Consider the following 23,118-nt stretch of genomic DNA (forward strand, 5'->3'; position numbering starts at 1 on the left):
TTCACTGGATTATTTTTTGGGTGTGGTGTTTGGTTTTTTTTATAGATTTTGGATACTAGCCCTTTGTCTGATATGTCATTTGCAAATACCTTTTCCCATTCCCTTGGTTGCCTTTTAGTTTCATTGATTCTTTCCTTCGCAGTGCAGAAGCTTTTTATCTTGATGAGGTCCCAATAGTTCATTTTGCTTTTAATTCCCTTGCCTTTGAAGATGTGTGAAGAAATCGCTGTGGCTGAGGTCATAGAGTTGTTGTCTGCTTTCTCCTCTAGGATTTTGATGGTTTCCTGTCTCACATTCAGGTCTTTCATCCATTTTGAGTTTATTTTTGTGTATGGTGTAAGAAAGTGGTTTAGTTTCATTCTTCTGCATATTGCTGTCCGGTTTTCCCAGCAACATTTGTTGAAGGTACTTTTTTTCCCATTGGATACTCTTCCTTGCTTTGTCAAATCTTAGTTGGCCATACATTTGTGGGTCCAATTCTGGGGTCTCTATTCCATTGGTCTATGTGTCTGCTTTTTGCCAATACCATACTGTCTTGGTGATTACAGCTTTATAGTACAGGCTAAAGTCTGGGATTGTGATGTCTCCCACTCCGGTTTTCTTCTTCAATATTACTTCGGCTATTTAGGGGCTTTTGTGGTTCCACACAAATTTTAGGAGTGTTTTTTCCAGCCTTGAGGAGAGAGCCTGTGAAATATTGATTGGGATTGCATTGAATGTGTAGATTGCTTTGGGTAGTATTGGCATTTTAACAATGTTTATTCTTCCAACCTGTGAGCATGGAATGTTTTTCCATTTCTTTGTGTCTTTTTCAATTTCCTTCATAAGCTTTCTATAGTTTTCCACATACAGATCTTTTACATCTTTGTTTAGGTTTATTCCTAGGTATTTTATGGTTCTTGGTACAATTGTAAATGGGATCAGTTTCTTTATTTCTCTTTCTGTTGCTTCATTATTGGTGTATAAAAATGCACTGATATCTGGACATTGCTTTTGTACCCTGAGACTTTGCTGAATTCATGGATCAGTTCTAGCAGACTTTTAGTGGAGTCTGTCGGGTTTTCCATGTAGAGCATCATGTCGTATGCAAAAAGTGAAAGCTTGACTTCTTCTTTGCCAATTTTGATGCGTTTTATTTCATTTTGTTGTCTGTTGATCCTAGGACTTCCAACACTATGTTAAACAATAGCAGTGAGAGTGGCCTTTCCTGTCGTGTTCCTGATCTCAGGGGAAAGCTCTGTTTTTCCACATGAAGGATGATATTAACTGTGGGCTTTTCATAAGTGGCTTTTAAGATGTTTCAGTATGTTCCTTCTGTCCTGATTTTCTCGAGGGTCTTTATTAAGAAAGGATGCTGTATTTTGTCAAATGCTTTTTCTGCATCGATTGACAGGATCATATGGTTCTTTTCTTTTATTAATGTGATATATCACATTGAATGATTTGTGAATATTGTACCAGCCCTGCAGCCCAGGAATGAATCCCACTTGATCATGATGAATAATTCTTTTTATATGCTATTGAATTTTATTTCCTGGTATCTTGTTGAACATTTTTGCATCCATGTTCATCAGGGTCATTGGCCTGTAGTTCTCCTTTTTTGTTGGGTCTCTGTCTGGTATTTGGGTATCATAGTAATGCTGGCTTTTTACATGGAGTGTAGACATTTTCCTTCCATTTCTATTTTTTGGAATAGCTTGAGAAGGATAGGTATTAACTTTGCTTTAAATGTCTTGTAGAATTCCTCTGGGAAGCCATCTGGTCCAGGACTCTTATTTGTTGGAAGATTTTTGATAACTGATTCAATTTCTTCACTAGTTATGGGTCTGTTCATTTTCTATTTCTTCCTGTTTGAGTTTCGGTAGTGCGTGGTGTGGGTGTTTAGGAATTTGTCCATTTCTTCCAGTTTGTCCAGTTTGTTGATATATAGTTTTTCATAGTATTCCCTGATAATTGGTTGTATTTCTGAGGGATTGGTTGTAATAAATCCATTTTTTATTTGTGATTTTATCTATTTGGATCCTCTCTCTTTTCTCTCTGAGAAGCCTGGCTAGAGGTTTATCAATTTTGTTTATTTTTTCAAAAACCAACTCAGTTTCATTGATCTGTTCCTGTGGGGTTTTTGTTTTGTTTTGTTTTGAATTCTATATTGTTTATTTGTGCTCTGATCTTTATTATTTCTCTTCTTCTGGGTTTGCAGTTTCTTTGCTGTTCTGCTTCTAGTTCTTTTAGGTGCGCTGTTAGATTTCTTATTTGGGATTTTTCGTGTTTCTTGAGAAAGGCCTGGATTGCAATGTATTTTCCTCTCAGGACTGCCTTTGCTGCATCCCAAAGGGTTTGGATTGTTGTGGTTTCATTTTCATTTGTTTCCATATATTTTTAAATTTCTTCTCTAATTGTCTGGTTGACCCATTCGTTATTTAGTAGGATGTCCTTTAACCTCCATGCATTTGGAGGTTTTCCAGACTTTTTCCTGTGGTTGATTTCAAGTTTCATAGCCTTGTGGTCTGAAAGTGTGCATGGTATGATCTCAATTCTTTTATACTTAGTAAGGGCTGTTTTGTGACCCAGTATGTGATCTATCTTGGAGAATGTTCCATGTGCAATCGAGAAGTATATTCTGTTGCTTTGGGATGCAGTGTTCTAAATATATCTGTCAAGTCCATCTGATTCAATGTATTGTTCAGGGCCCTTGTTTCTTTATTCTGTCTAGATGATCTATGTATTATTGTAAGTGGGGTATTAAAGTCCCCTGCAATTATCAATAAGGTTGCTTATGTTTGTGACTAATTATTTTATATATTTGGGGGCTCCCGTATTCGGCACGTGGACATTTATAATTGTTAGCTCTTCCTGATGGATAGGCCCTGTAATTATTATATAATGCCCTTCTTAATCTCTTGTTACAGCCTTTAACTTAAAGTCTAGTTTGTCTGATATAAGTATGGCTACTCCAGCTTTCTTTTGACTTCCAGTAGCATGATAGATAGTTCTCCATCCCCTCACTTTCAATCTGCAGGTGTCCTCAGGTAAAATGAGTCTCTTGTAGACAGCAAATAGATGGGTCTTGTTTGTTTGTTTGTTTTTTATCAATTCTGATACCTTATGTCTTTTGGTTAGAGCATTTAGTCCATTTACATTCACTGTTATTATTGAAAGATATGGGTTTAGAGTTATTGTGATGTCTATATGTTTCATGCTTGTAGTGATGTCTCTGGTACTCCCCCTTAGGATCTCTTGTAGGGCTGGTTTAGTGGTGATGAATTCCTTAAGTTTTTGTTTGTTTGGGAAAACATTTATCTCTTCTTCTTTTCTGAATGACAGACTTGCTGGATAAAGGATTCTTGGCTGCATATTTTTTTCTGTTCATCACATTGAAGATTTCCTGCCATTCCTTTCTGGCCTAAGTTTCAGTAGATAGGTCTGCCACTACTCTTATGTGTCTACCTTTGTAAGTTACAGCCTGTTTATCCCTATCTGCTTTCAGAATTGTCTCTTTATCCTTGTATTTTGCCGGTTTCACTATGATATGTTGTGCAGAATATCGATTCAAGTTACGTCTGAAGGGAGTTCTCTGTGCTTCTTGGATTTCAATGCCTTTTTCCTTCCCCAGATCAGGGAAGTTCTCAGCTATGATTTGTTCAAGTACACCTTCAGCCGCTTTCTGTCTTCTTCTTCTGGAATTTGTATGATATGGATATTTTTCGATTTGATTACATCACTTAGTTCTCTCATTCTCCCCTCATACTCCTGGATTTTTTTATCTGTCTTTTTCTCAGCTTCCTCTTTTTCCATAATTTTATCTTCTAATTCACCTATTCTCTCCTCTGCCTCTTCAATCCATGCTATGGCCAGCTACATTTTATTTTGCACCTCATTTATACCATTTTTAACTCCTCATGACTATTTCTTAGTCTCTTGATCTCTGTAGTGATAGATTCTCTGCTGTCCTCTATGCTTTCTTCAAGCCCAGCAATTAATTTTATGACTATTATTCTAAATTCTTGTTCTGTTATATTGCTTAAATCATTTTTGATCAATTTGTTAGCTGTCACTACTTCCTGGAGTTTCTTTTGAGGAGAATTCTTCCATTTTGTCATTTTGGGTAGTTCCTCCAGTGGCTCCAAACTGCAGGACACTTCCCCTGTGCTGTCTGGAGTTACTTGTGTTGGTGGGCAGGCCACAGTCAGACCCGATGTCTGTCCCCAGCCCACCACCGGGGCCACAGTCAGACTGGTGTGTACCTTATCTTCCCCTCCCCCAGGGGCAGGACTAACTGTGGAGTGGTGTGGCCCCTGTCTGGGCTACTTGCACACTGCCAGGCTTGTGGTGTTGCTTGGATGGAATCTGGCATATTAGCTGGGTTTGATCCGCAACGTGCACAGGGGTGGGAGTGGCAGGCTTAGCTCACTTTACCATCAGTGGTCGCTTGCAGGAGGGGCGCTGCAGCACCGGGAGGGAGGCAGACCCATTGGAGGGATGGATCCACAGAAGCACAGCATTGGGCGTTTGCGTGGTGCAAGCAAGTTCGGTGATGGTAACCGGCTCCCTTTGGAATTTTGGCTGGGGGATGGGAGAGGGAGATGGCGCTTGCCAGCACCTTTGTTCCCCCACTGAGCTGAACTCTGTCTTCCGGGGCTCAACAACTCTCCCTCCCAGCGTCTTCTTGCCCTCCCTGCTCTCCAAGAGCAGAGCTGTTTACTTTTAACATTCCAGATGTTAAGTCCCGCTGGCTGTCAGAACCCATGGAGTCTGGCCCCTCTGCTTTTGCAAGGGGCTCTGCCTTGCCCAGCAGGCTGCCCCTCCACGACCTCGGCTCCCTCCCACCAGTCCGTGTAGCAGGCACTGCCTCTCCACCCTTCCTACCCTCTTCCACGGGCCTCTTGTCTACACTTGGCTCCGGAGAGTCCATTCTGCCAGTCTTCTGGTGGTTTTCTGGGTTATTAGGCAGATGCGGGTGGAATCTAAGTGATCAGCAGGACGAGGTGAGCCCAGTGTCCTCCTAAGCTGCCATCTTTCCAGGTCCTCTCAATTCTAATTTACAGATTAGAAAACAGGGGGAAAAAGAACAACTTGTGTAAGTGACAAAGGTTGGACTCAAACCCAGTGAGACTAGCTCTAGACTCTGTGCTCTCAAGCAATTCATTTCACTATTGTACTGCCTCTCCCTATATAATTTATAAGCCTGTGTGTGTACATTCTAAACGAATATGTGTATGCTTAGGGGGTTGATATATATGGATGTATATACAAATATAGAAGTGTGAGGTATGTGTGTGTGTATAGAGGTTACATGCCTCAGTGACACCATACTGAGAACACTCAATAAAATAGGCATCTTGCAAATCAGTGGCATTGAGAATGGACTGCAGGGAACAGCACCTGAAGTAAGTAGGGCGGCAAAGAGGCTGGGACACTGAGGTGCTCTTGAGGCTACCACAGTGCTGACTGACCATGTCACGAAAGATGTGGACTAGGTCACCAAGAAAAAGGAGAGGACTGGGGTCTGGAGGGCAGAGAGAGACCAAACTTGCAGGCAGGGACTGAATCAGACTGGGATAGGGGCTCTGGTTTAAGAGACAGCCATCCTGGGGCCGGGCAAGGTCCAGGTGGATTCTGGGAGTGAGCTGGTGGTCACTGGTGCTGTGACATCATGAGGAACTAGACAGCTGGGTACTGGAAGGGTCTTTGAGAACTCCAGACTGGGGCAGGGCCAAGCAGGTGACGGAATGCAGTGGGATGGTGGGGACTGTGGCAAACCAGAGAACGTGGCCACCTAGAGGCAGCTGCAACCACCCACTGTGCCATGAGAGGAAGTGGGGCCAATGCTGTGAGAGTTGCCAAGTTTTCAACAGAAAACAGAAATTCAGACTTTTACATGAAATCTCTTGATTTTAGTGTTGGTTTAAAAAGAATTTAGGGGCGGCTGGGTGGCTCAGTCTGTTAAGCGTCCGACTTCAGCTCAGGTCATGATCTTGTGGTGCGCGAGTTTGAGCCCCACAACAGGCTCTGTGCTGACAGCTCAGAGCCTGGAGACTGCTTTGGATTCTGTGTCTCCCTCTTTCTGCCCCTCCCCTGCTCACACTCTCTCCCTAAAATGAAAAAAAAAAAGCATTAAAAAAAATTTAGGGACAGTTGGCTCAGTCAGTTAAGCATCCAACTCTTGATTTCAGCTCAGGTCATGATCTCATGGTTCATGGGTTTGAGCCCCACATTGGACTCTACACTGACAGTGTGGAGCCTGCTTGGGATTCTCTCCCCCCCCCCCCGCCTCTCCCACACTTGCTGTTTCTCACACTCAAAATAAATAAATCAACTTAAAAAATACTTAAAAAAAATTTAAATCACCAGACTTACTGCTAAGTAGTAGAACTGGGACTTAAATTCATGAGGGGCAGGGCCTAGGTTACCAGGCACAGACACCGTGGAGCACTGAGTGTGGCACAGGCCAGGAACTGTCACACACATCAGCCCTGCTTCTCCCAGCCTGCCTCACTCTAGAAAGCCTTTGTTCTCTGCTGACTGCTAACTAATAGGACAGATCTAGCCAGTTATGAATTAGAATATTCTTAGGGACTATGCCTTTCCAGGAAGAACCTCTGAAGACCACACCAATGAAAGTAATGACAGTAGAAGAACAGGAAAGTCAGGGTACACTGGCAACTTCTTTGTCTTATAGGTAACTCCCAGTTCCTCACTCTGTGGAATTCTGGTAGGGCTGCAAATCAAGGTGCCCTGCCTCCCCTCCAAGAGTGATGACAATGTAAGTTAGGTGAGCCAAACAGAGAATGTTCTCCCTCAGGGAACAGGAACTGGAACAGGAGTAGACCTGACATTAGGATCAATTTTTAGAGGCTGATGTGGACATTGACAAAGAAATCTCTCTTTTTTCTAAGAACGCATGTAATAAGTTGAAATTAAATGCCAAGGGCCATCTTCCCCTCTAGGTATAGAATCCTACCTGAAAATAAATGATAGATGAGTGACAGAGAAAAAGCCAGCATCCTGTTAATCATTTAAGCACCTGGATCATGCCATGCCTGAAACCTAACCCCTTACATATTTCAATTATATGAGCTAATAAATTGTCTTTTTTAAGCTTAACCTGGGTTAAATTTAGTCCCTGTCACCAGTAACTAAAAGAATCTTACTCAATTTGTAGAAAAATGGTATTTAAGAAGAGGACGTCCTGTCCCTTGTCCCTCAAGCTGGATGCAAAGTGTAGAGGCCTACTCTTCAGGGATGGTATTCAACAGTGCCCCTGACACCACCATTCCCATTTATTTCCCTCTTACCTGGAAATAGTTCAAAAGCACACCAGCCCTGGATAGTCCCGGTCCTGCAAACATGAAGGGCACCATCACCTGAAGGCCAAGGGACAAGGCAGTCTCTCTGCTGAACTCAGACCCCAGTGGTTCAGGGACCACCCTGTGGCTCTCAGACACACTCATAGGTCCATCATCTGAGGCTCCAGTCTTGAGGGCTGAAGGCGTGTGGCAGAGCCAGGTCCTCTGGCCTCTGCTGTCAGATCTCTGTCCCATCCATGTGAGCAGAGCTGAACCCCTGGCAGCCTTAACCTGGGAGACACAAAGCAACAATGGCTGATCAGCAGTTCCTGACTGCCATACAGCTGACACCCTTTAAGCCCTCAGGCCCTTCTGTCCAGCAGAGGCTGGCATCATTCTACCCAATCAATAGCCCCTTCATGTGTTGGGATGAGCACTGGGTGTTGTATAGAAACCAATTTGACAGTAAATTATATTAATAAAAATAGTCCCTTGCTCAGGGACTGCTCCACACGGTCTTCTGCAACCTCAATTCAAACAGTTTTTATTTAATATGCACAGGTTTGAGAAAAATAACATATCAAAGAAGAGAGCGCTAAATATTTATGAATTAGAGTCAGCAAAACTGGTGGTATAGGGAACTCTGAAAATTCTTTCCTCCAGAGAAGAACAAGATAGCTGGCAAAAAATGTCAGAACCCACTTTTCAGAACTCTGGAAATTCACCAAAGGCTTGGAGCAATGCAGGAGTATTTACTCAATAAAAAAATGCTGAATCCTCAGCAAGAACAGCCACATTGTAGTATCCATGGTGTTTGTGATGTTTTTACTGTGCCTCAGTCCCACCCCTGCTCTGTGGCTCTGCAGCACCCTTAAAAACCAATATCCTGGAGAGAGCAGAATGGGCTGGAGCTCCTTCAAAGCCTCATTCTCAAAGAACTGTCATCATTTGACCTATCAGGTGGTTCACCGGAAAATGTCACTTACAGTCTATCTGTATTTCACCTGACTTATTTTTTTTTAATTTTTAACATTTATTTTTCAGAGACAGAGTACGAATGGGGGGAGGGACAGAGAGAGGGAGACAGAATCTGAAGCAGGCTCCAGGCTCCGAGATGTCAGCACAGCACTTGACACTGGGCTCGAACCCATGAGCGAGATCATGACCTGAGCCCAGGTCAGCAGCTTAACCAACTTAGCCACCCAGGCGCCCCTCACCTGACTTATAAAATTAACTTCGTGTAAAAAGCCTTTTCCCTGGGGGACATTTGTGGAAAACAATCACAGGCACTTCACAACTGCCTAAAGCAGTGGGTAATAGCTGAGGTAAATAATATGCAAACCAAAAGCCTAAAAGGAAAAGCTGGGGAATGAGATGCCTAAATTTTGAAAAGTTCCTAAAAATTCCTGGGAATCTAGAAGGCCACTCATAGTGATCTGGGCATATGCTCAGGAAATAGCTGAGAAAGCTTGAAACTGTAACCCCGCAGCTGATCTGGAGGCTCTGCATAAGCACACCATGAAGTCTAAGGCAGGGCAGTGAATGACAGCACTATGTACTGAAGGTGTGCCCCAACAGGCACACAGAGCCTCCAGGCAAAGACTGGGGGACTCATCACTTCCACACATGGCATTCAAGGAAATCTCTATCCAAGAATTGCCTTACCACAGAGCAGAGTCCTCAGGGGCGAAGTACAACACAGAATAGAAACCAAAGAAGTCACTTAGAAAAGTCGCTAAACCAACAACAGCTACAGAAAGCAGCAATAACAAGAATCCCTGAGAAGGGGGAGAACCTTATTTCCAGAGTCGTCACCTTATAGAATTTTAAGCGTCCAGTTTTCAACAAAAAATAGGCATGCAAGAAAACATGATACTATGACATATGCATAGGGAAAAAGCAATTAATAAAAAATATGCTGAGGAAGCCCAAATATTGACTAACTAGACGAAAACCTGAAATCAGCTATTTTAAATATGTTCAAAGAACTTAAACCATCCCTGAAGAACTAAATAAAGTACAAAAAAACGAAGTCTAACCAAAATGGAGAATATCAAGGAGGACATAACTATTTTAAAGAAGAACTAACTCAAAATTCTGGAGTTATAAAATAAAATGGACCTAGAGGAGTGCAATGGCTGATCTAAGCAGGGAGAATAAAGAATCACTGAACTGAAAGCTAAGTCAACAGAAACCATCCAATCTGAAGAAAAGAAACAAAACAGAATGAAGAAAAATGAATAAGTCCTCAGGGCCCATGGGACAGCATCAAGCATGCCTGCATATATAACAGGAGTCTCAGAAAGGGATGAAAGAATAAAGGAGTCCAAAATAATATTGTGTGTGAAGACATAATGTGTGAAAGCTTTCCAATTATGATCAAACTTCCATATTCAAGAAGCTCAACAAATCACAAGAATACAAGAACACAAATTACAAGAGATCCACCACAAGACACATCATTATCAATCTGCCAAAAGTCAAAGATAGAGACAGAATCTTGAAAGCAGGGAGGTGACTCTTCTTGCACAAGGACTCCTCAGGAAGATTAACAGCATACTTTTCATTGGAATCCATGGAGGCCAGAGGCAGTGGGATGACATGTTCCAAGTGCTGAAGGAATAAGAACTTCAACCAAGAGTTCTGATAAGCAGAAAAAGGATCCTTCAAAAATGAAGGACAGGGGCGCCTGGGTGGCGCAGTCGGTTAAGCGTCCGACTTCAGCCAGGTCACGATCTCGCGGTCCGTGAGTTCGAGCCCCGCGACGGGCTCTGGGCTGATGGCTCGGAGCCTGGAGCCAGCTTCCGATTCTGTGTCTCCCTCTCTCTCTGCCCCTCCCCCGTTCATGCTCTGTCTCTCTCTGTCCCAAAAATAAATAAACGTTGAAAAAAAAATTAAAAAAAAAAAAAATGAAGGACAAATTAAGAGATTCCCAGATGAACAAAAATCCAGAGAATGTGCCACTGGTGTGCACCTGCCCTACAGGAAAGACCAAGACCAAGAGGCTGAAATGAAAGGACCTAGATAGTACTTTAAATTCATATAAAGAGTACTAGGCAAAGGTAACTACATAGGCAAATTAAAAAAAAAAAGTATAGGGGTACCTGAGTGGTTCAGTCAGTTGAGCATCTGACTGCAGCTCAGGTCATGATCTCACGGCTCGTGAGTTCAAGCCCTGCATCAGGCTCTGTGCTGACAACTCAGAGCCTGGAGCTTGCTTCAGATTGTGTCTCCCTCTCTCTGCCCCTTCCCCAATCATGCTCTGTCTCTCTCTATCTCTCAAAAATAAACATTAAAAAAAATTTTTAATAGCCAAAGAAAAGAAAGTATAAATGCACTGTTGTTAGTAACTCCTTTTTCTCTTATCCAATTTAAAGACAACTGCATAACTCAGTAATTATAAATCACTATATATGGGTACAGAATATATAAAAATGTAATTTGTATGACAGGAGGAGCACAAAGGAGAGCACAGAGCTATATAGGAACAAAGTTTCATATATTAGTAACATTAAGTTGCTATTAATTTAAAAATTTTTTAATGTTTATTTCTGAGGCAGAGAGAGACAGAGCATGAGTGGGGGAGGGTCAGAGAGAGAGGGAGACACAGAATCAGAAGCAGGCTCCAGGCTCCAGGCTCTGAGCTGGCAGCACAGAGCCTGACACGGGGCTCAAACTCACAAACCATGAGATCATGACCTGAGCCGAAGCCGGTCGCTCAACCGACTGAGCCACCCAGGCGCCCCAAGTTGCTATTAATTTAAATTGCAATGTTATCTAAGGTGGGAATTGTAATCCTCAAAGCAATCACTAAGAAAATAACTAAAAAATATATATTTTAAAAATAACAATGGAATAAAAATAATACACTAGAAAATATACATCTAATACAAAAGAAGATAGTAATGAAGGATAGAGGAACAGAAACCATAAGATATAGAAACAAATGGCAAAATGGCAGATAGAAATCCTATCTTATCCGTAATTATACTAAACATAAATGGATAGGTTGAAAGTAAAAAGGCTTTAAAAGACATACCAGGCAAAGAGTAACCAAAAAAAAAAGGTAGGGGGGAGTGTGGGAATGACTTTCCTAGCATCAGGCAAAATAGACATTAAAACAAAATTGTTATTACAGATAAAGAAGGGCATTTGATAATGGTAAATGGGTCAATATTATCAAAAAACATACTAATTATACACACCTAACAATATAGCCCCAAAGTACATGAGGCAAAACCTGACAGAATTGAAGGGAGAGAAATACAATTCAATAATAGAAGACTTCAACACTCTACTTTCAATAATCTACTGAACAATTAGAAGATGGACAAAAAAGGGAAGACTTGAACACTATAAACAAATTAGATCATACATCTATACACCATTCCACCCAACAACAGCAGAATACACATTCTTATCAATGTATACAGAACATTCATTAGGATAAACCACACATCATAGAAAAAACATACAAAATGTAATAAAAGGGGCGCCTGGGTGGCGCAGTCGGTTAAGCGTCCGACTTCAGCCAGGTCACGATCTCGCGGTCCGTGAGTTCGAGCCCCGCGTCAGGCTCTGGGCTGATGGCTCGGAGCCTGGAGCCTGTTTCCGATTCTGTGTCTCCCTCTCTCTCTGCCCCTCCCCCGTTCATGCTCTGTCTCTCTCTGTCTCAAAAATAAATAAAAAACGTTGAAAAAAAAATTAAAAATGTCCTCTTAAAAAAAAATATAATAAAATTACAAATAAATAACAAAAGAAAATTCAGAAAATCCACAAATTTGTGTAAACAACACACCCAAATAATTAATGGGTCAAAGAAGAAATCATAAGGGAATCATAAAATTATTTGAGGAGAATTAAAATGCAAATATAACATACCAAAACTTACGGGATGCTGGAAATAAAGTGTTTCAAATTTATATATGAAAAAGCCAAAAATAAAAGAGAAAAGCTTATATTATTAAATTGATCTTTCATCTTAAGAAAAATGAAAAAGAAGACTAAACCAACACAAAAAAAGTAGAGGGTAGGAAGCAATAAAAATTAGAGTGGTAATAAATGGAATAGAGAATGGAAAAACCATATAGAAAATCAACAAAACCAACAGTTGGGTCTCTGGAAAGATTGAAAAAAATACACAAACCTGTAGCTAAACTGACCAAGAAAGACAGAGGGTGTAAATACTTAAGAGGGAACACTACTTCCAAACTTACAAATATAAAAATAATTGTTTCTGTAGTGTCGTGGTTATCACATTCACCTGACAAATATGAAAATAATTATGAAGGAATACTATGAACAATTGTATGCAACACATTAGAAAATCTAGATGAAATGGACGATTTCCTAGAAACACACTAACAAATTCAAGAAGAAATAAAAAATTTAAAAGACCCATAACAATTAAAAGATCAAATTAGCAATACAAAAAATTTCCCACAAAGTCCAAGACCAGATGGCTTCACTGGTGAAGTTTACCAAGCATTTAAAAAAGAATTAACACCATCCTTTATACACTCCCAAAGAAACTGATGACATGGGAACACTTCCCAAGTTGTTCTGAGAACTGTTTTGCCTGATACCAAACTCAGACAAAGATAACTTAAGAAAACTACAGACCAATATAAGAGCCTTATGCATACATACACAAAAACCATCAACAAAATACTAACAAACTGATTTATGCGGCATATACAAAGGCTTATATGATGACCAAGTGGGATTTATCCCAGGAATGCAAAGTTGGTTCAATACGTGAAAATCAATGTATTACACCATATTAATAGAATGGAGGGGGAAAAAAAACATGATGCACTCAATAGATCAGAAAAAGCATTCAGCAATATCCAACACTGTTTCACGATAAAAATACTAAAAAAAATCACTAGGAATTTAAGGGAATTATTTCAATCTGATAAAGGCTATCTACAAGAAACCCACTGTTGACAAACTTAATGGTGAAAGTTTGAAATCATCCCCCTTAACTTTAGGCCTTTGCCACTCCTATCCTATTGCATTGTATTTGAAGTCCTAACCAGCACAATTAGGCAAAAAATGAAATAAAAGTCATTCCAACTGGAATGGAAGAAATAAAACTGACTCCGTTTACAGATGACAATATCTCATACATAGAACATTCTAAGGAATACACACACACACACACACACACACACACACACAGCTAATAAGTTCAGCAAGGCTGTAGGATACAGGATCAATACACTAGCAATGAACAATCTAATAAACTAAGAAAACAATTGCATCTGCCATAGCACCAAAAAGAATTAAATACTTAAGGATAAAAGTAACAAAAATGTGTAAAAACTTTTACCCTGAAAACTATAAAGCACTGTTGAAAGGAATTTTTAACAACCTAACAAAATGAAAAGATAACATGTGCTCATGGACTGAATGACTTATATTGTTAAGATGGTGATATTTCTCAAACTGATCTACAAATCCAGTGCAATTCCTATCAAAATTACACTGATCTTCTTCACAGAAAATGACAAGCTAATCCTAAAATCCATGTGGAAATGCGAGAGCCAGAATTTTAAACAATCTTGACAAAATGAATACACTTCCTGATTTCAAAACTCACTATAAAGCTACAATAATCAAGACAGTATAGTACTGGTATAAGAATCAAAATATAGATCAGTGAAATAGAGTTGAGAATCCATAAATAAATCCATGTACCTGTGTTCAATTGATTTTCAGCCAGGATGCCAAGGCTATTTAATGGGAAGAGAAAAGTCTCTTCAACAATGGTGCCAAAATAACTGGATATCCACATGCAAAATCATGTGTTTAGACACCTACCTCAAACCATATACAAAAACTAACACAAAATGGTCCAAAGCCCTAAACCTAACAGCTAAAAGCTACAAAACACTTAGAAGAAAATATAGGTATAAGTTTTAGTGACTTTGGATTAGGTAATGGTTTCTTAGACACAATATCTAAAGTAAAAGCAACTAAAGAAAAATTAAATATATTGGATGTTATCAAAATCTAAGTTTTGTGGGACACTACTAATAAAGTGAAAAGACAACCCATAGAAACAGAGATAATATTTGCCATATAATCTGAAAAGGGTCTAGTATCCTGCTATATCAAGAACACTTATAACTCAACAATAAATCCAATTTAAAAACTGGCAAAGGAGTTGAATGGACAATAAGCACATTAAAAGATGCTCAACATCAGTTGTTAGAAAAATGCAAGTCAAAAGCACATAAGATGGCTCAAAAATAGACTCAGATCAATGAAACAGAATAGAGAATCCAGAAATGTACCTACCAACATATGGTCAACTAATCTTTGACAAAGCAGGAAAGAATATCCAATGGAATAAAGACAGTCTCTTCAGCAAGTGGTGCTGGGAAAACTGGACAGCCACATGCAGAAAAATGAACCTGGACCACTTTCTTACACCATATACAAAAATAAACTCAAAATGGATGAAAGACCTAAGCATAAGACAAGAAGCCATCAAAATCCTAGAGGAGAAAGTGGGCAAAAACCTCATTGATCTTGGCCACAGCAACTTCTTCCTCAACACATCTCCAGAGGCAAGAGAAACAAAAGCAAAAATGAACTACTGGGACCTCATCAAAATAAGAAGCTTCTGCACAGTGAAGGAAATAATCAGCAAAACTAAAAGGCAACTGATGGAATGGGAGAAGATATTTGCAAGTGCCATTATCAGATAAAGGGCTAGTATCCAAAATCTATAAAGAACTGCTCAAACTCAACACCCAAAAAACAAATAATCCCATGAAGAAATGGGCAGAAGACACGAATAGACACTTCTCCAAAGAAGATATACAGATGGCCAACTGACATATGAAAAAATGCTCAACATCACTCATCATCAGGGAAATACAGATCAAAACCACAATGAGATACCACCTCACATCTGTCAGAATGGCTAACATTAACAACTCAGGCAACAAAAGATGTTGACAAGGATGCAGAGAAAGAGGATCTCTTTTGCACTGTGGATGGGAATGCAAACTGCTGAAGCCACTCAGGAAAACACTATGAAGGTTCCTCAAAAAATTAAAAACAGAACTACCCTATGACCCAGCAATTGCACCGCTAGGTATTTATCCAAGGGTTACAGGTATGCTGTTTCAAAGGGGCACATGTACGCCAATGTTTACAGCAGCACCATCAACAATAGCCAAAGTATGGAAAGAGCCAAAATGTCCATCGATGGATGAGTGGATAAAGAAGATGTGGTATATATATATACACACATACACACACACACACACAATGGAGTATTACTCAGAAATAAAAAAGAATGAAATCTTGCCATTTGCAACTACATGGATGGAATTAGAGGATATTATGCTAAGCGAAATTAGAGAAAGAGAAATATCATATGACTTCACTAATATGAGGACTTTAAGACACAGAACAGATGAACACAAGGGAAGGGAAGCAAAAATAATATAAAAACAGGGAGGGGGAGGAGCGCCTGGGTGGCTCAGTCGGTTAAGCGTCCGACTTCAGCTCAGGTCATGATCTCACGGTCCGTGAGTTCGAGCCCCGCGTCGGGCTCTGTGCTGACAGCTCAGAGCCTGGAGCCTGTTTCAGATTCTGTGTCTCCCTCTCTCTCTGCCCCTCCCCTGTTCATGCTCTGTCTCTCTCTGTCTCAAAAATAAATAAACGTTAAAAAAAAATTAAAAAAAAAAACAGGGAGGGGGACAAAACATAAGGGACTCTTAAATATGGAGAACAAACAGAGGGTTACTGGAGGGGTTGTGGGAGGGGGGAGGGGGGAGGGGGGATGGGCTAAATGGGTAAGGGGCATTAAGGAATCTACTCCTGAAATAATTGTTCCACCATGTGCTAACTTGGATGTAAATTTTAAAAAATTAAATTTAAAAATAAATAAAACAAATTTTAAAAAACAAACATAAGACACCACTTAGCATAATGTTTTCAAGGTTCACCGATGTTGTTATATGAATACCTCATTTCTTTTTATGGCCAAAAAATATTCCACTGTATGGACAGAACATATTTGGTTTATCCATTCATCAGGTGATGGACAATTGAACTTTTTTTTTTTTTTACTTTTTTGCTATTATATGCAGATCTTTGTGTGAACATGAATCTTCTGTTCTCCTGAATTATACATTTCGAAGGGGCGAATTTTGTGGCATGTGATTTGTATCTCAATAAAAAATTCATGAATTACTTATGGAATAAGGCCAAGAAGCAGAACACTAGCAGCTTCCCAAAATCTCTGAGCCCCTAACAATAACCCTTATTCCTTATCACCGGGGCGACTGTACAAACTCTGGAGAGGATCACTCCTCACTTTCTGTTTCATCCTTATTTAGTGTTACCAACTAAGAGTACAGCCCTAAACAACAGTGTTTTGCTTGCTTTGCAATTTAGATCAATAAAGTCACAGTCCACGTATTCTTTCCAGGTCTGGTGTCTTTTACCTGACATGAAAATTCTTGCATTCAGCTAAGCTGAATTGTAGAACCACAATCCATCTATTCTACTCCTGAAGGACCATCCCAAAGTACTCTCCTTTCAAAAATAAATACAACGTGATTGGTTTTTTTTTAACAAAAAAGTAGTATGTTCATAAGAAATATAATTCAAAAAACACAAAAAGGTACAAATAAGGGAGGTTAAATCACTGACAATGTTACTGCCCCAAAATAATTAATGCTAAATCCAATGTATATTCTTCCAGTGTGTACACACACACACACAATTTTTTTAAATCAATGTCCTAGATCCTGGGTAGTTTTATTTAATAAAATGTAAACATCCTTCCAACCCTATTTTTAGCACAGATATAATTTTTATGTAATTTCTCATGCCATCCTTGATAGTGTTGGAGAAGTGGATAAAGTACACCAAAGATGGCTGATGGAGCAAAAACAAGCTCTGGTCTCTACCTTAGAGACCCCTCCTCCGGTTTCTTCTTCCTTTGTTTGCTGTGCCCAAATAACACCCCCCCCCCCAGTATGGAGGCTGATAACTATAAATTACCCTTCCCACTTGCATTCGGGTCTCAGATCTTTGGAGAAATGATCTCCTCTGAGCCCGCCAGTGTTAAATAAATCTCCAATCCACCACGATCTCCGAGTGCCACTTGGTTTTTCCACCAGCATTCCAGCCTGGTTCTGTAACATACTTGGTTCCCTGACAGGGAAACCCAACCGCACTGGCCCACTGTTGCCACCAGTTTGGGAGAATGGCGAGGTGGTGATGGAATGAAGGATCGCAAGGAAGAGTGCATGCCCTGCCTGAATTTTGTCAGTCTCCTTCTCAGTTGCCTTGGGCCGGCCCTCACTCTGCCATTCCCACTGGACTTGAGGAGACTTGGCAGGTGAGGACCTGGACCTGACGTCGGAACTGGTAAGTCTGAGGACCAATCTAATCAAGCCCACTTGCAAGAGTAGAAGGGGGATATGATCACTCCCCAAGACTTCAGAAGTCTCACAGGTAGGGATTCTGTGGGAGGGAATGTAATAACCTCTGGTGTGTATGTGTGTATGTGCGACTCAGTCTAGCTTGCCTGCTGAGTTAGATTCTGTGGCTCCACAGGCGGGCGCCCTTGGGGTCCCCAGGGGCCAGGATCTGTGGGGCTGAGCATCGCCTGGGTTCCTTAGGGACACGGCCAGGCAGGCATCTGGCTGGTCTCCTCATTGGAGGGGGCGCCCCTGTCCCTCTGTCTTTGGGACTCTGCCTCATGAGAGCATTGTGGGGTCAGGATGGAGCAAGGAGAGCCAGGCAAAGGTTTTAGCTGCTTTATCTGAAGATTCACCCAGGGAGCCAAAGAAGTGACCCACTGCTCCCCTAATGTTCTGCCTCTTCATGACTCATTAGGTTCCCTCCCCCTCCCCTGAGCTTGAAACTCTTCCCATTTCTCCTCCCCTTCTGGGCCATAGAACCCTCCTCCACAAGGACCACTAGCCAGATTGCAAATTTGCCCAGGTGCAGGCGCTCTCCAGATGCCGGTCCACATCTGCCAGTGTCAGGAGGCTCTCTGGGGGATCAGAGCAGGGGGTTGAGGCGGCCATAAATATGAACCTACTGCAAGGGGAAAGGACATTAAAAAGAATACGTGTCCCAACCAGGGAAAGTCCCAAAACCCAATCCAAAATCAGGAGGAACCTCCAGAAGGGGAACTTATTGGTCTAGCCAAGATAGAACAAGACTAAACGGGGATACTGACTCTCCCTGTTCCTCTGCTTAATAGATGTGAGGGATTCTCCTCATTTCCCAGGTTAATGGCTATAATTAGAGCCAACTGTGGTTAGTCTGTCTCGGGACAGGGATTTTAAGAAATATTCCCAAGCAGTTGCTGCTTCTGCTTTCCCCTCCCCCTCATGTTTCTGCACCAACTTGGGTGTGGTCCTATACCATCCCCAGTGTCTCAGGCACCATTGGTTCCTCCTCCCACCCTCCAAGTCAAGGAGCAAAGTGCACCCCCCCTTGGACCACCCAGTTCAGATATCTCCACTGGCACCCCAAATGAAAACTGACAATGGGGAAAAATTGATTGACTTTTAGGTGGACGCAGGTGAAACATATGCGATGTTTAAACTAATTTAAGTTTATTGGACCTGCCTTTAAAGTTATTGGCAAAGTTCAAATAAGCTCATGTTATCTTTTGCAATTTGTTAATGATAGTTAATTTTGACTGTCTCAAAGTTTTCATGGGTAATTGTTAAGATAACTTTCAAGGACCTTGGTAACCTGAAACTTTCCAAATAGGATGGAATGCTAAAGCATTGATTACTGAACATAGGTTTGTGTTTTAAACTTCTTATTGCTGAGATATTAAGGCTATTTGGACCTATTGGAAAACATGCTTTGTACTTAATTGGTTCATGAATTTACCATCTAAAAAAATTCTGATGTAAACACTTCTCAATTGGTTACTAAGTCCTCCACTGGAGACTAAGGTTTCCTAAGAGTTAAAATTCTGCTGAATGTACTTAATACTGATGAAAATCAAGAAAACAACACTGTATGTAGGAAAATAGGAGGTATATAAGAAAGATATAAGGAATGGAAATACAGTTTTGTTGAGGGTAGAAGAAAGTAATTTTGTCCTAAATGAGACTGGTTATTTGGAAGGAAATGGCTTTGGGACAAAATTTGGAAGCAAAAGAAAGTTGTAGAAGGTTGATATGAATGGAATTTTAAAAGTATACTGGTATAAGGTTGAAATTCTGCTTTTCTTTCTGCTAAAATGACAAAGTTTTCTTGAATTGTTCATCTGCTCTTGATAAGACAACGCAAAAAAAGGTTTATCCTCCAGGAAAATCAAAGTTTTAGGTCTCCTCTCTATCAGGTCTTTGATTACTTAGTTAAAACTTCTCAATGTTAAAGGACCTAGGTTTTGATAACAACTGTATAATGCTATATATTGACCTTTGAGATCTTTTATTGCCACTTTGGTTGAATAAATAAAATTGTAAGATTTGTAATGATCTTTAATCCTATTTAGAATGCATTTATGACTTCTGGGGTTTTAACAAACTTCTCAGGATTTAAATGGTAAATGAAGTCTTCTTGACCAATTAGGCCCTTTTATTTGGGATGCTAAATTACGGAAAAGCACTGTCATACAATGGTAAACCTTAGGTTGTATTGCACAGGTAAATGCAGTAACTGCCCAAATATATGCAATTCCTAAAGTTTTAATGTTTTGATATAAGGTCAACAATATTCTGATTACTTGAGATGTTATGTGTCACAGAAATAACCACATTTCTTTGTCAATTGCATCATAATGAACTCTCATCAAATCTTTAACGATTTCTATTTCTGAGATTTTGTCATTTATAATTGTTCTTATTCTCTCACAAAACGTATATCTTCTTCAAGGAGATTTATTCAAAGGACTTTGTGGATAAATACAGGTATCTGACATCTTAAAATTAATACTAAAATGGGTAAGAATTTCCAGAACTAAAAAGCTGCATTCAAATTGAACAAGAATTAGGAACATGGGATTAAATGAACTGAGGAAATTTAGTTTTATGATTCTTGTTGAACATATTGTTGGTTCTCTAATATCTCATCTCCCAGATTAAGGAAACTTTCTCTTAAGATATCTATGATATACAAAAATGTCATAAAGTATGCATTTGTAAACTGAAGCATTTATCTTTTTCTCTACATAACTCCCCTGAAATTCAAAACTCTCAGTGAGTATTCTTTCTTTCATGGGAATTACACTTTTTTGCATAAGTTCAATAATAATCTGTTCATCATGCAACAGGTCACCATTGGAAATACTGGTTATTTTACCAAGGCTTCACTGGAATGTCATATTTGAGGATGACATTCATAAACTCAGATATGACCAGACAGCTTTAAGGAATTAGGGTTGGCTTTATAAAACATGGAGCCATAATGCCCCTTGGAAATGTTGGCCTGGTGCCTTGCTTGCTGAGTTCCCAGCAGCCTCAACAGGTAGGTAAAGACGGCCACTTCCTGGCAGGTGCAGGAAACTCAGGATATCTTGGGGACCTCACAAAGAGGAATTTGCCCAATTCTACAGGTATTGCAGGCCTGTCTGATGGCAAGTATTTGGCTTGGCTCCTGGCCTGGATAGGCTACTAAAAATTCAACCCAGAGATTGGTTATAAAAAGCTCCAACAAAGAAAATTTACAAGATCCTCATGACCAATCGCTATTCTTGCTGAGCTTATGTAAATAATTAGGTCAGATTTGTTAAGACTGGATTTGTTCTACAGATGCATTGGTCTCTATTTAGCTATCTCTGGAAAGGGAAGGGGGTGTGTGTGTCTTTAGAGAACAACTGTTTCAACAATGCACTGTTAAGAATGTTAAATTCTAGTCATGATCACCTTTAAATGTTTGGTTTTTGCCTAAACAACTTGAGGTAAACGTCAGAAAATTGTCAAACTATTTCATGTATAGGAAATTTTCTGTGCTTGTTATTCTATGGGGATAAAAATAACACCCCATAGGCATATGATTATTTACACAACTGGAAAACAGGATGGATCCCTAAATATGCAAATCATATCTTCCCTAAACCTGATCTGACAGTTACCAGAAATCCACCCTTTCCAAAACTTGGAGATAGACTTTACAGACATACAACCAAATAGAGGATTGAGTTTCAGGTATCACCCCCCATGGGTCCATCACTCCAGAGCTAAGAAGGACAACTCAGAAGAACCCACAACCTGGCGAAGTGATCCAGATCCAGTCAACCCACTAAAACTGACCCTCAAAAGGGAAACTGGCCCTTGAGACCTCCAGCCCTGCTCCAGCCACACCCCAGAAGCTGGCTGGCCTGTGCATGGCAGAAGCTTGAGGAATCAATGCGTGAACCTAGCCCGGGGGTTTGGATACAACTCTGCCAGCCCTTGCCCCTTACCGGTGTCATAGCCCTGATCTTACTTCTTACCATTGGGCTGATAGAGACTGCACCAACAAGCTGGACATGGGACAAAAAGATGCATTCTGGGCCTTGCATACCTCCTCTGGATGGGAGGACTAGTAAGTATTGCCTGTATGCTAGGATAACCTCTCTCACCCTCACAACTGCCACTTACCCACTTTGCCCCCAGGATTGTTATATGACAATAAGGGGGGCAAGGGCATCCAGCACCTTCACCTGCCTCCACAAAGATCACTACAGGGGAAAAACACGCACTGTCAGTCGTCCGGTGTCCCAAGGACTAAGTATTGGATCATAGAGATAACCTGAAATGTCAGGAACCCATGTCACAACAAGGGCCTCTGGAGAGGGAAGTGAGCTTGCTACACTTACCTTCCTCAATGGGGGAATCTCAGATGGGGGAGGGGTTCAAGACAGGGCCCTTCAAACAGTTATAAAGGATAGGGGAATGCAAGCCATAAAGGTGGCCACTCCCCTGGCAGCCTACCAAGGTGTGAACTTTTCAGCCCTCAGTCAGATGCTTACCAATTCCCCACTCCAGCGTTAGGCCAACACTACTCTACAAGTCCTCCATAAAATAGATAATCACATACAAATCTGCTGGATGTGCTTGCCCCCTCAGCTGGAGGGCTTAACTTAGCCACTCCCATCCCTTTGACCTGGGAAGCTCCTGAAAATCTCAAAACCAACACCTCTGTCTTAATTGGACCCCTGGCCACTGGCATCTATTTCAAATGCCGACAATCTAATCTGTACAGTCCCTGAAGGTATGAATGGTACCTCTCTATGTGGCAGAAATATAACCTTAAAGAGAAATGCAACCCTATGTTCAACCCCTGGGGTGGTCCATCTGTGTTCTAAATCGGCCTACTGATGCCTAGAGCCCAACTGGACTCAGCTTTGTTATTCCGTCTTCCCAACCCCAGAAGTATCTGTATACACTGAAGATCAGCTCTTAGCCTGTAGCCCCAAGTACTGGGCTAAATGGGCAGTCCTGCTACCCGTTCTGATAGGCACAGGAATTGCGACAGGAATAGGAACTGGAAGAGGGGGCATAGGTTCATCCATAGGACTATACCATAGACTATCTGAAGAGCTAAGTGAAGACATCGAATGGGTGGCAGATTCTCTGGTAACCTTACAGAGCCAAATAAACTCTCTGGTGGCACTGACCCTCCAAAACAGGCGAGCCCTTGACCTCCTTACTTCAGAAAAAGGAAGGACTTGCATCTTTCCAGGGGAGGGATGTTGCTATCATGTAAACCAGTCAGGAATAGTTACAACAAAGGTTAAGGAGCTCAAGGAAAGAATTCAACATAGGCCACAGGAAACTATCAATCAATGGAAAGGATGGGACCTCACGGATTGGGCATCCTGGCTTCCTGCTCTGGTGGGGCC

The 23,118-nt window shown here is 40.9% G+C and overlaps 1 long non-coding RNA gene across 3 annotated transcripts in view; it reads right to left on the bottom strand.

Annotated features, from left to right (window-relative positions):
• LOC147583427 (uncharacterized) overlaps positions 1–23,118 on the bottom strand; it is a 57,151-nt gene that overhangs the window by 21,360 nt on the left and 12,673 nt on the right. For 2 of the 3 annotated variants that reach the window (XR_015248192.1, XR_015248190.1), the window contains exon 4: positions 7,296–7,577. This is a non-coding gene — a long non-coding RNA (uncharacterized LOC147583427). Of the gene's footprint in view, positions 1–2,120; positions 5,035–7,295; positions 7,578–23,118 lie in introns of those variants that run through there. The other variant, XR_015248191.1, reaches the window with a different exon arrangement.

The sequence above is a fragment of the Puma concolor genome, chromosome A2, assembly GCF_028749965.1.
Source record: "Puma concolor isolate L17-30 chromosome A2, mPumCon1.1.hap2, whole genome shotgun sequence".
Lineage (NCBI taxonomy): Eukaryota > Metazoa > Chordata > Mammalia > Carnivora > Felidae > Puma > Puma concolor.